The following is a 15,980-nucleotide window of genomic DNA, read 5'->3' as shown; positions in this document are numbered from 1 at the left end:
GACTGATGCCTCTACTGCCGTACATCCGTGCCTCTAGAATCTTGACAGCAGCAAGAGGGTTCAAAACTGTGCCTCCACACAACCGTGCTTGTACTGACTGCACTTCCGTGCATCTGTTTGCTTGATCAATGTGCCTCACATGAAACCCACAGTAACTCTACGTGCTCCGCACGCGTGATCGCAAATGCAACTTTGGTGCTGCACAGACGCGTCTCTCAGTATACCCGTACCTCCACAACCGTGCTTGTACTGACTATAATTCCATGCCTCCGTTTTGCTCAATCCACGTGCCTCGCATAAAACCAACAGTAAATCTACGTACTACACACACACGTGCCTCTCGCATGAAACCCATAGTATCTCGCCCGTACAACTTTGGCGTTGCACACACGTACCTCTCAGTATACCCGTGCCTCCTCACGACCGTGCCTGCACTGATTTCAATTCCGTGCCTTCATTTGCTTAATCCACGTGCCTCACATAAAAGAGATGCACAGTCGTGCCTCAGAGTAAACAACACACGTGCCTCTACTGTATTGATAACTATGACCCCAATTAAATAACATCCGTCCAAAAAAACATATTTAAAAGATATGCACAGCCATACCTCTTCTACAAACATACAACAGCAATGAACACTTAGGTTCATATCGTTTCATGTATCTAGACAACATTAAACCGTAACATAGATTTTTAAACAAAATCCATTTATGTTCAAAGGCTATAACTAACATCACTGCGGCAGAAGATTGAAGATAACAACAAGCCTCCCATCACGCTCTTTGAAATTTATCAGCACCAAGCTGTTTACTTCAATAGACGATGCCTGGAGAAAATCACTGAAACCTTCCTGTTTGACAACCATTCTACTACCCAAGCCAATGAAGTAGGAGCAAGGAGTGCTCACATATATATCATCATCACCAGATTCCAAAGTAACTTCAAGGGTTAAAACGCCAGTCCTAGGAAAAGTCACAGACTCCTTCAAACTCCTCACAACAATACCAGGAATAACCTGACAAAAAACATCAAGCTATCAAAAATAGAACAAAAATTCAAAGCTATAAATAGAAGAGATAATAAAATAAATAAATAAACAGAAACAAAGAAAAAACAGTGGAAAAAATCTGACCATATGATGACCATTAACATTCATGGAATCAATCCTGTGAACAAAAGGACAACACGGTATGTAGACATCATCAAAGAGTTGACACCTCATGAAATACATCTGCTGATAATTAAGAAAAACACCACGGGTGTAATAACAACTCCCAACAAGTTCCATCTCGGAGTCGCTCAAACCATCAAGAGCTACAAAATATAATTACACAGGCTCAAGGGAACAGAAAAATCATCATGTGCAATAAAACAAGCTAAAAACTTCCTTAAAAATAAACCTTACCAACAGACGGTAAAGGAGACAACGCATCTCCACGACCAACACGATAAAAATCAATACCAATCCATGTTCCATAATGTTCAAGCCTAATGGTCATTATATCACGAGGACGAACACCATAATCACTGACCAATCGTTCCCAGGAAGGACCATGGAATTTGCTCCTCAACTGACCATGACTAAACAGAACACCATACAAATAACCCTCATTGCACTGAAAAGCAAGATCAGTATCTTCGTCACCCCTTCTTATGGCTAAAGCCCTACACTCCTCGATGTAACGAGCAAGATGAACTCTAACACTGCACGGAACATACTGCACAACAAATCAAAACAAGGATCATAATCAAAACCTAAACAGCATGAGCAGCACCAAAAGAAATAAGCGTGTGTGCCAAAAATTGAACAATTATAAAATGATATTCTTACAACACGCCTCCAACAACGCCGATCCAGGACCACACTGAACCCATCTATAGAAGAATCAACAGAAGAACACGGGCCACCAGGCATACGGCAAAAAGGACAAGCCATAACTGCAAGGAACACAATGATTATCAAGAACTAATCCCACAAAACCCAGTTGAAACTTGACATCTGATAGTGTTGGTAGTCCCCACCCGTAATTACCCCATAAATCTCCATATCCCGGAAATATAATGGGAACAAAAAGAGAAACAAGAAAGGGAAACAGGGAACCCACGAAGGCAACCGGTAGGGAACGGCGATCACGCGAACGGGGAAGCGCGGTCGACGCTAAAGAAGGACCACCGTAAGAGCAGGCAACAAGTGCGGCGGCCGGGACAGGGGCCGCCGTAACCACGCGACAAGAGCAGCGGCGGCGACGGGCGGAGACGACGGCAAAGAAAGAACAGTGCTCCACGACGGTTCGCCCACAACAGAGAGAAACAGATCTCAAAACAGATTAAAAGGTTTTACAAAACATTAAAAGTATAAGGACTAAAGTGAAAAAAGGAAAAACCAGAAAGGGAAACCGGAAACCGGAAAACACGGGAGACGCCGTGCGCGCGCCAAGTGTCGCGCGCGGAGCGCCTCGGAAAAGTCTCCCGACCGCTCCGCGCGTGACACTTGGCGCGCGGGGAGCGCTCCCCGACTAATCGTTGCGAGGAGCGCTCCTCAATTATTGATTTCGAGGAGTACTCCTTTCAAAGATCACTCCCCTCTTTTCACGTTGTGACAAGTAGTGGGCTGAATGTGCGTCATTTGTCGCAACCTGAGAGTTTTCCATTTTTTATAAATTTATTTATTCAAAATGTTTTATCTCTTAAACCGTGTGTCCAAATCTCAAATTGTTTTCACCGTTGGATTCTTAGAATCGAGATCTTCAAAATTAGTTACCATGTTGATTGGTTTTAACAAACTTTTTTTCATTAAAAAACCGGACAAAAAAAAGAACCGGGGGCACTTTTTTTTCTTTGCGAGAGCCGTTTTCGAGAGGCACGGCCGTGCCTCTCGCGAAAGCAAATCCGTGCCTCTCGCGGAAGCAAAACCGTACCTCTCATGGAAGGAAAAAAAAGAAAACACGTTTCTTTTCATTTTCAAGAGGCACGGCCGCCTCTCGCGCAAGAACAAAAAGAGAATACACGTTTTTTTTTCATTTCCGGAAGGCATGTATGTGCCTCTCGCGGAAGAAAAATCGTGCCTCTCACGAAAAAAAGAAAAGAAAACATGTTTTTTTGTTTTCGAGAGGCACGGCCGTGCCTCTCGCAGAATCAAAACCGTGCCTATTGCGAAAGAAAAATCATGCCTCTCACAAAAAAAACCATTTTTTGCGCAAATTGTTTTTCCAAAAAATTTATTTTGTCAAGAAGTTAAGAAAGATCGTGAAAACCCAAAAAAACATCTAAATGGCCGAAAACGCGTGCGAAAAAAAAATCAAAGGGAGCGTCCAGAGCGCGACACGTGACGACGGTTGACATCGCGCCAAGTGGCGTGCTCTCAGCCCAACCCATGTGATCATTGGGAGGCTCCCGAAGGAGCGCTCCTCAACTAATTGCTCTCACGGATGTCACTCGGCCGCTATGTCTCGCTTTAAGCGAGACCGAGTTTAGTGGCCTCACGTCAAATGAGACGTGCTAGTGGACCCGCCTAGTAGCATTCCGTTTGTTTTTTCATTTGTTCGTTCATTTCTATCAATTTTTCAATCACTCGTTCGTTTTTTTCTTACTTAATTTCTTTATAGTAAAATAGTCTAGAAATTAACAAGAATGCTTGTCATGCATTTCAAAAATGCTCATGCAATAATAAAGTTTGTTCGCACAAATTCAAAATGCCCATACCATTCAAAAAGTGTTGAGCGGGTATTCGAAAAAATGTTCAAAAATGTAATTTTAAAAGAGGGTTCATCATGTGTTTGAAAAATGTTCAACACGTATACTAAAAATATACAACATGTATTCAAAGAAAATGTTTAACGTGTATTTGGAAAAAATCATCACGTGTATTTATGAAATATTCAACATTTATTAGAACTATACTCCAGATGTATACAAACACTGTTCAATGTGTATTTGAAAAATGCTAACATGTACTCCCCCGTCCCATAATGTAAGACGTTTTTGACACCACACCCCGTCCCATAATGTAAGGCATTTTTTACACTAGTGTAGTGTCAAAAATGTCTTACATTATAGGACGGAGGGGTATTTAATAAAATGTTCAAACATATGTTTGAGAAAATGTTCATCATGTATTTTAATAATATTTAATATCTATCAAAAAATGGTCAGCATGTATATAAAAATCTATGCGGTGTGTATTTTACAAAATGTTCAACGTGTATTTGTAAAAATGTTCAAGGAATAGCCGAAAAACCTTTCACATGTATTCAAAAACTTTTTAGCATGTGTTTAAAAGGTGTTCAACATATATTTGAAAAAATATTCAAAAAATATCCAAACAAGTATTTTTTTTAATGTTCATCATGTATTTTAGAAAAATGTTGAAGGTGTATTTGAAAAGTGTTTCACATGTATTAAAAAATGTTCAACATGTAATTGAATTTTTTAACATCCATTCAAAAACAAAATTCAAATTTGTATTTCATAAATAATCTATACGAGAGATATAGAATGTGTATTTTAAACTGTCGACATGTATTTGAAAAAGAAAAAAACTAAAAACAAGAAGAACAAATAAAAATAAAAACGCTAATAAAAAACACGGACTGGAAAAGGAAAAAAAACACGTGAAACCTTCCCAAAATCGGCATGCACACAAGCCATGGAATGACCTAAATTCAGCTCTGTGTCGCTTCAACATGACCGAAAATAACATCTGGGTATGTAGTATGTACAAAGTCAAGCTATTGAAATCAGAAAACGATAGGTATGTGTTAACTTCATGTGTTATTGGTATCCTGCTGTACCCTCAGTTTTGAATAGTAGTGTTGTTGGAAACCTCATTTAGTACCCTCAGTTTTGAATAGTAGGGTTGTTGGAAACCTCATTTAGCATCGGTGTGGTTCATTAAACTGGTGCATGTGAAATCACAATTTATGACAATTTAGAACTAAATGTAAATTTTGTTTGCCGGATTTGCATCACATATCTAAATCTAATAAATGTCGGAAATCCTTTGAGGTTGTTGATATTTCCTCATGTGTATATAGAATTTTTTTTCAGATCTTTTTGTATTTTATATTATACTATTGTACATACTTATCATTATTTTCTCAAGATACACGGGCGCGGCAGCGCGTGCTTCTATGATCTAGTGGATCATTAAAACGAACACACTAAGTGTTCCTTCAGAAAGTCGGCCATTAAATCGTAGTCATCAAATGTTTGTCCATGGTCTGGCCTACTCCATTGGACATGCATATTTTGATCGATGCCAATTTAAGCACATGCAATTACAATAAAAAAGCATCAGATTTTTAATTAATTGTTACATCCAATCAATCCGAAAAGTTGTTGGTCTGGCCGTACGTGTCAAAAACGTCATTCTACTTCAATTTGACTGTCCGTGGCAAAGACCTCACTCATCGGCACCTCCATTTGCCTGGAGCACTTCAACAAGTCCGCACAGTAGGCTAGGACAATCTTCGTCGCATCGAGATCCAACTCCGACCTCTTCAGGAACAACATCTTGGAATCCACCAAAGCGACCTTGGTCTCAAGACTCTTATCTCGGAGCTTGAACTTCTTATCTTGCATCTTCATGAACTTGCTAAGCTTCTTCGCCGTCTTTGACTCCTTCACCTCATGACATTTGACACACGCCTCCTCCTTCTTCGCCATGTTGTGCTCGAACTTCTTGGTTATCTTGGTCGTCGCCCCTTCTCGCTTCACCTTCTCCTCCTCTCACTTCCTTCTCCGGTTCCTAATCACCTTCTTGGCCGGAGCAAGCTCTTCTTGTGTCGGAATGATTGGATCAACACATTTATCTTCATTCAGCATGACGATCTTGACGTAATTGGCAATAGCGGCGAGTCACTTGATTTGCCCTTTCAACTTCATCCAATAATGCATAAAGATAAAGTAGTTGTTCTCCGTCTTGCCGTATAGCGCGCACGCACGTCCGGGCTAGCAAATGAAGACAATGGATGATCGACAAGTTGCGATATTGAACGGATCAATGAGACCAACACATGGAGCAACGTGCCATAAAAATAACGGGATCTTGGATTGTTGTGCCACTTTGCCACCGGGTTTTCACTTGATTGTAAGGTGCTCTTGAATGGTGTAGCATCGATGGCATAGCCACTCCAGATTGCGTTGAAAGATCACTTTCGTGCGGTAGGGATTATAGCACTTTTGCTCGTGAAATTAAACATGCAAAGTTTGACAAACGCCGCGCCTGCACTATTCCTAAATTTCTTTTTTGTTTATGTTTTGAAAAAAAGGTCAAACTCATTTCGTATAGAAAGAAATATGTGCCGGGTTTGGATCGAGTGACATAGGAGGTGCTTCTACGTGGCACTCTTTTTAATGGGCTTTATAGTCTTTCTTTATCTTCGGAATTTGCTCATAGTTACGTGTTGGCTGGACCGAGGTGTTGGGAGGCGAAGTAATAGTGGCTTGAACTGGGACGGCCACTACGCCGATTGCCCAGGCGGTAACACCTTGTTCTTATTGGGGCACTTTGGCGGACAAGGGTCCCGCTGCCGCTTCTTCTGTCGTCTTCTTTGCCGACGTCTACACGCATCGGGTGTAGCGCTTCAAAGACCGGGCCTTATGGGTGGCCACCACCATCGGATCCTCCGGCTCCGGCTGGACGACGAACATCTCAGTCTCCTCCTCCGAAGTTGGATCGACCAAGGCGATGAACGGCGGAACGGTGGGAGGGATGCAATTGGAAGGGGCGGGCTTTCGCATGAAAGCAGTGGCGAAAATGCACCGGCATCGCCTTGGTTTTGGGTGGGTCCGCGTTGTCGAACGTCTATGTAGTAGATGTCCGGATGCCCACAAACCGCCCCCAGTTTTGTTTCGGTTCGTGAGATTTGGGACATTCGGATCAGTCCGGACAATTTTGATGGCCAAGATTGGATGACAAAAAACATATGGTCTATTCGATCCATACAATTGCGGTCAGTTTCGTGATCCGCATTGGAGTTGCCCTTACACACACTCAACACTTCAGTACGGTTACCAATAACATGGTTAACCTCCTTTCCGGAAAAAATAAGGATCCGATAACACAAGGGTTGCATGGTGTGCGTGCCAAGTTGGCATCGTCAGCTCATCATCATATGGTACAACCAACATGCCACTACTCGGAACGAAATGATGCAGGCCATGATGCGTGGCACAAATCATGCAGCCATATTAGCCATTGATTCATCGTCATGCATGAACAGGGGGCAGCATGGAAGGGTCTCCCAAATTTCCCAATCATCACCACTCGCTCACACCGCACGGCCGACGTCCCTACCCGGCCACCCCTCATGATTCTGCTCTTCCAAAGGAACGGCGTCTTGTTCTCGGTAGAAAATGAGGGGAAAGTACGGCGTCCTGTTACCCTACCGATGCAAGAGATCCCGACGAGAACGCGAGATCCGAAACGCACGCCGATCCCGAGCTGGAATCCATCCATGGCAACAAAGCGCGAGCAAGCACGGCTACATCGCTTGCCGGAGCAGCAAGGACCCGGAGGAGGGGAGACAGGCAGCACCGCTTGTGACAGAGTGACGGTGCTTTATCTATCTACCTATCTGGCGTCGGTGATCTCGGCGCTGCAGCCCAAACAGCGGCGGACCCGGCCGGCGTCCCAATCATGGGTCCAACCAACCAAAGCCGACACCGCCGCACTGTTGGCCCGTCTACAGCGCCCAGACCCTCCCTGACGCGCCTGACCCAGCCTCGTCACGGGGGCGCCCGTCGGTCGGTCGCCTTTGACCCATGCGGTGCACGCGCCGACGCGACGACAAGCAAGGGAAACGTCCGGGGCGGAGTGGACGCTGCTCTCGTTTCGGTCCCCAGCACGACTTGTCCCCTCGTCTCTCACTCCGCTCCTGTTGCCGGTGCGGCGGTGGGTGCCCGTCGACTCGCCACGAGGAGTGCCCATGCACGTACCGACGGCCATGCACGCACGCGCGCGCGGACACGGAGGGCGGAGGAGAGCTCGTGTCGGCACCTGCGCCGCGGTGCACCTACCCCTGGGCGCCATGGCCATTACGCTCTTGTCTTGTCATGTTCCCGAGGAGCACCGCCACGGCACAATCCCGGGCACGCGTGCATGCCATGGTTAACTCGGCATGGTCATGGGAGTAAAGTCTATTTCCAACCCTGAATTCGTACGGCTCGTCGGTTTTAAACCCTAAACTCCAAATCCCTGAAATCCACACCCCAACTCTCTAATCCCGGTCGTTTTCCACCTTAATGTCGTTTGAGGGGAGGATTAGGTGACGTGGCGCAGTGGCATGACAACAAGGGAGGCCTGACAGCTGAAAGTATCCACATGTACAAATCCTTGTTTCAAGATTTACGGTGTACTTCTTTTTCCTACCTTTCATGCGCTTCACCTCAAACCCCTCCTTGCCATTCCAGAGCACCTCAATGTACTGTGTCATTTTAATACTGACTTGCAGTTTCTTCATAATACTTGGGCAAATTTTTTCCTTCCACTTTGCCCCTTTGGCTCTTTGCTCTTGCACTCTAACAAGCATCTTCTTCCTTATCATTTCTTGCTGCGTAATAATTGGATAGAACCTAGATTCTATGATGGCATTGTTAAATGACTCACAAAGATTATTGTCAACTGATTTACAGTTTGCTCCAGGTGGGAAAAAAGCCCTAGCCCAATGCTTTGGCTCTGTCCTCATGATATCCTTTGCACCTTCAGGAGTTAGTTGAGCAAGCTTGGCCTTGTTGTAATTAAAATCCTCTCTGTTACCAGCCTTAGCAACTGCCCAAAATCTCTTTTGGTATTCATGGTCCTTGTGTTTCTTCCTCCAGTTGGCATATATGTGCCTTGCACACATCCTGTGCTCAGCCTTAGGCAAATAGTCCCTCATGCTATTGATCAAGCCCTAAAAAGAGTGAAAAGCTACATAAGTTTGCATGTACTAGTAACTAAGTTTGCATTAGTAAACAAAAGTAAGTAAGGTTGCATTACTAAACAAAACTAAGTAAACAAGAAAAGTTTCCACCTACCCTATCCTAGAGTGCCCTATGTTTCGCTTCGACGATGTGACTACACCTTTTTCACCTACCCTATCCTAGAGTACCCTATGTCTCGCTTCGACGATGTGACTACACCTTTTTCACCTACCCTATCCTAGAGTACCCTATGTCTCGCTTCGACGATGTGACTACACCTTTTTCACCTACCCTATCCTAGAGTGCCTATGTCTCACTTCGACGATGTGACTACACCTTTTTCACCTACCCTATCCTAGAGTGCTCTATGTCTCGCTTCGACGATGTGACTACACCTTTTTCACCTACCCTATCCTAGAGTACTCTATGTCTCGCTTCAACAATGTGACTATTAATAAAATGCTTGCGGTAAATTAAATGTACCTTCTGTTGGTCAGAAATGAAGACCCATCCTTCTTCTTGGTCATTGATATCCAAGTCTTTGATTAAGAGTGCAATGAACCACTTCCAGCTATCATTGGTCTCTTTCTCCACCACAGCCCATGCTACTGGGTACATCTGGTTGTTAGCATCCCTGGCAATGGCAGCCAATAGTTCATCTTGACATGCTCCCTTGAAAAAGCATCCATCTAGTCCAATCACTCTCCTGCACCCTGCTTTGAACCCTTGCTTCATTGCATCAAAGCAAACATAGAATTGCTGAAATATATTTAATTGCATCTCTGTTGGATCTAAGGTAATAGCCACTGTACTACCAGGGTTGCTCCTAAGAAGTTCTAGTTGGTAATCAAAGACTTTTGTGTACTCACTTTTCATCCCACACAAGAGCTTATCCAACACAATTTTCTTTGCTGCCTTGCATTTTGAAACTGACACATCAACAAACATGTCTTTCAGCACTGTGGCTTTAATGCTGTCAATTTTCCATAGTGGATTTGCTAGGATAATGTGCTCATATCTCTTTGCAATCACTTTTGCAGTAACAAGTTTGTTCTCTCTGTTTTGTGCACAATTGTGTTCATCTTCATAAGTGATGATCTGAAACCTAGAACATCTACTTGTCTTTGCAGCATACAACTGTTGGGAATCGTAGCATAATTTAAAATTTTCCTACGCTCACCAAGATGCATCTATGGAGTCTACTAGCAACGAGGGGAAAGGAGTGGATCTACATACCCTTGTAGATCGCGAGCGGAAGCGTTCCAATGAACGTGGATGACGGAGTCGTACTCGCCGTGATCCAAATCACCGATGACCGAGTGCCGAACGGACGGCACCTCCGCGTTCAACACACGTACGGTGCAGCAACGTCTCCTCCTTCTTGATCCAGCAAGGGGAAAGGAGAGGTTGATGGAGATCCAACAGCACGACGGCGTGGTGGTGGATGTAGCGGGTCTCCGGCAGGGCTTCGCCGAGCTTCTGCGAGAGAGAGAGAGGTGTTGCAGGGGAGGAGGGAGGCGCCCAAGGCTTAGATCTTGCTGCCCTCCCTTCCTCCCACTATATATAGGGCCAAGGGAGAGGGGGGGCGCAGCCTTGCCCCTTCCTTCAAGGAAGGGTGCGGCCAGGGGGGAGTCCTTCCCCCCCAAGGCACCTCGGAGGTGCCTTTCCCCTTTAGGACTCTCCCTTCTTTCTTATCTCTTGCGCATGGGCCTCTTGGGGCTGGTGCCCTTGGCCCATATAGGCCAAGGCGCACCCCTTACAGCCCATGTGGCCCCCCGGGGCTGGTGGACCCCCTTGGTGGACCCCCGGACCCCTTTCGGCACTCCCGGTACAATACCGATAAAGCGCGAAACTTTTCCGGCGACCAAAATAAGACTTCCCATATATAAATCTTTACCTCCGGACCATTCCGGAACCTCTCGTGACGTCCGGGATCTCATCCGGGATTCCAAACAACTTTCGGGTTTCCGCATACATATATCTCTACAACCCTAGCGTCACCGGACCTTAAGTGTGTAGACCCTACGGGTTCGGGAGACATGCAGACATGACCGAGACGCCTCTCCGGTCAATAACCAACAGCGGGATCTGGATACCCATGTTGGCTCCCACATGTTCCACGATGATATCATCGGATGAACCACGGTGTCGAGGATTCAATCAATCCGTATGCAATTCCCTTTGTCAATCGGTATGTTACTTGCCCGAGATTCGATCGTCGGTATCCCAATACCTAGTTCAATCTCGTTACCGGCAAGTCTCTTTACTCGTACCGCAATGCATGATCCCGTGACTAACTCCTTAGTCACATTGAGCTCATTATGATGATGCATTACCGAGTGGGCCCAGAGATACCTCTCCGTCACACGGAGTGACAAATCCCAGTCTCGATCCGTGCCAACCCAACAGACACTTTCGGAGATACCCGTAATGCACCTTTATAGTCACCCAGTTACGTTGTGACGTTTGGCACACCCAAAGCACTCCTACGGTATCCGGGAGTTGCACGATCTCATGGTCTAAGGAAAAGATACTTGACATTGGAAAAGCTCTAGCAAACGAAACTACACGATCTTTTATGCTATGCTTAAGTTGGGTCTTGTCCATCACATCATTCTCCTAATGATGTGATCCCGTTATCAATGACATCCAATGTCCATAGTCAGGAAACCATGACTATCTGTTGATCAACGAGCTAGTCAACTAGAGGCTTACTAGGGACAGGTTGTGGTCTATGTATTCACACATGTATTACGATTTCCGGACAATACAATTATAGCATGAATAATAGACTATTATCATGAACACAGAAATATAATAATAACCATTTATTATTGCCTCTAGGGCATATTTCCAACAGTCTCCCACTTGCACTAGAGTCAATAATCTAGTTACATTGTGATGAATCGAACACCCATTGCGTCCTGGTGATGATCATGTTTTGCTCTAGGGAGAGGTTTAGTCAACGGATCTGCTACATTCAGGTCCGTATGTACTTTACAAATATCTATGTCTCCATTTTGAACACTTTCACGAATGGAGTTGAAGCGACGCTTGATATGCCTGGTCTTCCTGTGAAACCTGGGCTCCTTCGCAAGGGCAATAGCTCCAGTGTTGTCACAGAAGAGAGTCATCGGGCCCGACGCATTGGGAATCACCCCTAGGTCGGTAATGAACTCCTTCATCCAGACTGCTTCCTGTGCTGCTTCCGAGGCTGCCATGTATTCCGCTTCACATGTAGATCCCGCCACGATGCTCTGCTTGCAACTGCACCAGCTTACTGCTCCTCTATTCAAAATATACACGTATCCAGTCTGTGACTTCGAGTCATCCAGATCTGTGTCGAAGCTAGCGTCGACGTAACCCTTTACGACGAGCTCTTCGTCACCTCCATAAACGAGAAACATATCCTTAGTCCTTTTCAGGTACTTCAGGATATTCTTGACCGCTGTCCAGTGTTCCTTGCCGGGATTACTTTGGTACCTTCCTACCAAACTTACGGCAAGGTTTACATCAGGTCTGGTACACAGCATGGCATACATAATAGACCCTATGGCCGAGGCATAGGGGATGACACTCATCTCTTCTATATCTTCTGCCGTGGTCGGGCATTGAGCCGTGCTCAATTGCACACCTTGCAATACAGGCAAGAACCCCTTCTTGGACTGATCCATATTGAAGTTCTTCAATATCTTGTCAAGGTATGTACTCTGTGAAAGACCAATGAGGCGTCTTGATCTATCTCTATAGATTTTGATGCCTAATATATAAGCAGCTTCTCCAAGGTCCTTCATTGAAAAACACTTATTCAAATAGGCCTTTATACTTTCCAATAATTCTACATCATTTCCCATCAATAATATGTCATCCACATATAATATGAGAAATGCTACAGAGCTCCCACTCACTTTCTTGTAAACACAGGCTTCTCCATAAGTCTGTGTAAACCCAAACGCTTTGATCATCTCATCAAAGCGAATGTTCCAACTCCGAGATGCTTGCACCAGCCCATAGATTGAGCGTTGGAGCTTGCATACTTTGTTAGCATTCTTAGGATCGACAAAACCTTCCGGCTGCATCATATACAACTCTTCCTTAAGGAAGCCGTTAAGGAATGTCGTTTTGACGTCCATCTGCCATATCTCATAATCATAGTATGCGGCAATTGCTAACATGATTCGGACGGACTTCAGCTTCGCTACGGGTGAGAAAGTCTCATCGTAGTCAACCCCTTGAACTTGTCGATAACCCTTAGCGACAAGTCGAGCTTTGTAGATGGTCACATTACCATCTGCGTCCGTCTTCTTCTTAAAGATCCATTTGTTTTCTATGGCTCGCCGCTCATCGGGCAAGTCAGTCAAAGTCCATACTTTGTTTTCATACATGGATTCTATCTCGGATTTCATGGCTTCTAGCCATTTGTCGGAATCCGGGCCCGCCATCGCTTCTTCATAGTTCGAAGGTTCACCGTTGTCTAACAACATGATTTCAAGGACAGGGTTGCCGTACCACTCTGGTGCGGAACGTGTCCTTGTGGACCTACGAAGTTCAGTGGCAACTTGATCCGAAGCTTCATGATCATCATCATTAACTTCCTCCCCCGTCGGTGTAGGCACCACAGGAACATTTTCCCACGCTGCGCTATTTTCCGACTCGGAAGGGGTGACTATCACCTCATCAAGTTCCACTTTCCTCCCACTCAATTCTTTCGAGAGAAACTCCTTCTCTAGAAAGGACCCGTTCTTGGCAACGAAGATCTTGCCTTCGGATCTGAGGTAGAAGGTGTACCCAATAGTTTCCTTAGGGTATCCTATGAAGACGCATTTTTCTGATTTGGGTTCGAGCTTTTCAGGTTGAAGTTTCTTGACATAAGCATCGCATCCCCAAACTTTTAGAAACGACAGCTTAGGTTTCTTCCCAAACCATAATTCATACGGTGTCGTCTCAACGGATTTAGACGGTGCCCTATTTAAAGTGAATGCGGCAGTCTCTAAAGCATAACCCCAAAATGAGAGCGGTAAATCGGTAAGAGACATCATAGATCGCACCATATCCAATAGAGTGCGATTACGACGTTCGGACACACCATTTCTCTGAGGTGTTCCAGGCGGCGTGAGTTGTGAAACTATTCCACATTTCCTTAAGTGTGTACCAAATTCGTGACTTAAATATTCTCCACCACGATCTGATCGTAAGAATTTTATTTTCCTGTCACGTTGATTCTCAACCTCACTCTGAAATTCCTTGAACTTTTCAAAGGTTTCAGACTTGTGTTTTATTAGGTAGACATACCCATATCTACTTAAATCATCAGTGAGAGTGAGAACATAACGATATCCTCCGCGAGCCTCAACACTCATTGGACCACACACATCGGTATGTATGATTTCCAATAAGTTGGTTGCTCGCTCCATTGTTCCGGAGAACGGAGTCTTGGTCATCTTACCCATGAGGCATGGTTCGCACGTGTCAAATGATTCGTAATCAAGAGACTCCAAAAGTCCATCTACATGGAGCTTCTTCATGCGCTTGACACCAATGTGACCAAGGCGGCAGTGCCACAAGTATGTGGGACTATCGTTATCAACTTTACATCTTTTGGTATTCACACTATGAACATGTGTAACATCACGTTCGAGATTTATCAAAAATAAACCATTGACCAGCGGGGCATGACCATAAAACATATCTCTCAAATAAATAGAACAACCATTATTCTCAGATTTAAATGAGTAGCCATCTCGAATTAAACGAGATCCAGATACAATGTTCATGCTCAAAGCTGGCACTAAATAACAATTATTGAGGTTTAAAACTAATCCCGTGGGTAGATGCAGAGGTAGCGTGCCGATGGCGATCACATCGACCTTGGAACCATTCCCGACGTGCATCGTCACCTCGTCCTTTGCCAGTCTCCGTTTATTCCGTAGTTCCTGTTTTGAGTTACAAATATGAGCAACCGCACCGGTATCAAATACCCAGGAGCTACTACGAGTACTGGTAAGGTACACATCAATTACTTGTATATCACATATACCTTGGGTGTTGCCGGCCTTCTTCTTATCCGCTAAATATTTGGGGCAGTTCCGCTTCCAGTGACCACTTCCCTTGCAGTAAAAGCACTCAGTCTCGGGCTTGGGTCCATTCTTTGACTTCTTCCTGGTAACTGGCTTACCGGGCGCGGCAACTCCCTTGCCGTCCTTCTTGAAGTTCTTCTTACCCTTGCCCTTCTTGAACTTAGTGGTTTTATTCACCATCAACACTTGATGTTCTTTTCTGATCTCTACCTCAGCTGATTTCAGCATTGAATATACCTCGGGAATGGTCTTTTCCATCCCCTGCATATTGTAGTTCATCACAAAGCTCTTGTAGCTTGGTGGAAGCGACTGGAGGATTCTGTCAATGACCGCGTCATCCGGGAGATTAACTCCCAGCTGAGACAAGCGGTTGTGCAACCCAGACATTCTGAGTATGTGCTCACTAACAGAACTGTTCTCCTCCATTTTACAGCTGAAGAACTTGTCGGAGACATCATATCTCTCGACCCGGGCATGAGCTTGAAAAACCAGTTTCAGCTCCTCGAACATCTCATATGCTCCATGTTTCTCAAAACGCTTTTGGAGACCCGGTTCTAAGCTGTAAAGCATGCCGCACTGAACGAGGGAGTAATCATCAGCACGCTGCTGCCAAGCGTTCATAACGTCTTGGTTCTCAGGGATTGGTGCTTCACCTAGCGGTGCTTCTAAGACATAATCTTTCTTGGCTGCTATGAGGATGATCCTCAGGTTCCGGACCCAGTCCGTATAGTTGCTGCCATCATCTTTCAGCTTGGTTTTCTCTAGGAACGCGTTGAAATTGAGGACAACGTGGGCCATTTGATCTACAATACATAGTGTAAAGATTTAGACTAAGTTCATGATAATTAAGTTCATATAATCAAATTATTTAATGAACTCCCACTCAGATAGACATCCCTCTAGTCATCTAAGTGAAACATGATCCGAATTCGACTAGGCCGTGTCCGATCATCACGTGAGACGGACTAGTCAAGATCGGTGAACATCTCCATGTTGATC

This window comes from Aegilops tauschii, chromosome 3 (assembly GCF_002575655.3).
Source record: "Aegilops tauschii subsp. strangulata cultivar AL8/78 chromosome 3, Aet v6.0, whole genome shotgun sequence".
NCBI classification, from domain to species: Eukaryota; Viridiplantae; Streptophyta; class Magnoliopsida; order Poales; family Poaceae; genus Aegilops; species Aegilops tauschii.
This window is presented reverse-complemented; position numbering follows the sequence as displayed.